Source organism: Phaethon lepturus, unplaced genomic scaffold, assembly GCF_000687285.1.
Source record: "Phaethon lepturus isolate BGI_N335 unplaced genomic scaffold, ASM68728v1 scaffold1228, whole genome shotgun sequence".
Lineage (NCBI taxonomy): Eukaryota > Metazoa > Chordata > Aves > Phaethontiformes > Phaethontidae > Phaethon > Phaethon lepturus.
Genome location: NW_010558057.1, coordinates 42,933 through 43,874, shown reverse-complemented (window position 1 = coordinate 43,874; position 942 = coordinate 42,933).

Below are 942 nucleotides of genomic sequence, written 5' to 3'. Positions count from 1 at the left end.
GTCCTGGACGCAACACAGAAGGCACACATAAACTCCCTTGCAAGAGTACCCATCTACCAAGGCTTCAGTGCTCATTCAAACTATCAGCCTTTCCTGCTCTTGACAGTCCCCAAATTGCTGTCCCCAACAAGCATTTGAAAATTTTAGAAGAGGAAATGGAAACCCAGTAGCTCAACAGAAGACTACTGAGGCCACAAGCCCATTTTCCTGATGCCCCAACTGAAGATCACGTCAGGTGGGCCACAATACCTCTTCTACATGACTGGAAAGGCCCTAAATTTCTTGAGAATTTAAGTTAATCCTGCTTAGTGCCAGATTCATTCTCCCCGAAGAAAATCTCTGAAGTACAAGGCAGCAAAGGATGAAGCAGAGCATCTCTTCCCGTCTCTCTCACCAGTTTTCTGCCCGGGTGCCTCAGTCTGCACTTCTTGGCATGAAAAGCTATTGTGCGGAGCTGCAGAGCTGCACCAGCCATGCCCAAACATCCAGCCCTCCGGAGGAAGAGAGGGCTGCTGTTACTCCTTTCCGAGTAGGACACTGCACTGCTGGTTATATGTCACAACTGCTGCGTCAACAAGGAAAGCTTGCCTAAAGTGGAAGTGAGCAGTACTTTTTTTTTTTTTTTAGAAAAAAAAAGGCAGCAAACCCATGTGAGCGAACTCCAACAGCTTCCTCCTCCCCAGCCTTACCTCCCGAAAGACATGTGTCAGAGGCGGCGGACACAGCCAGCTAATAGCGCGTCATAAGAGACTGCTCTGGAAAAAGGCCAGGTGGTGAAGAAACTATGGGCAGAATCAGCTGATATTACTAATGGGGATAAAAATACAAACCTCTCAGATTCTTTTGTGAAGCAAAACAGCAAACTCAAGGGACAGAATGTGGTCTGTCCATGTTTATCCAAGCTCGAAGGCTACGTTCGCGATAGTAAGCAAACAAGGATAT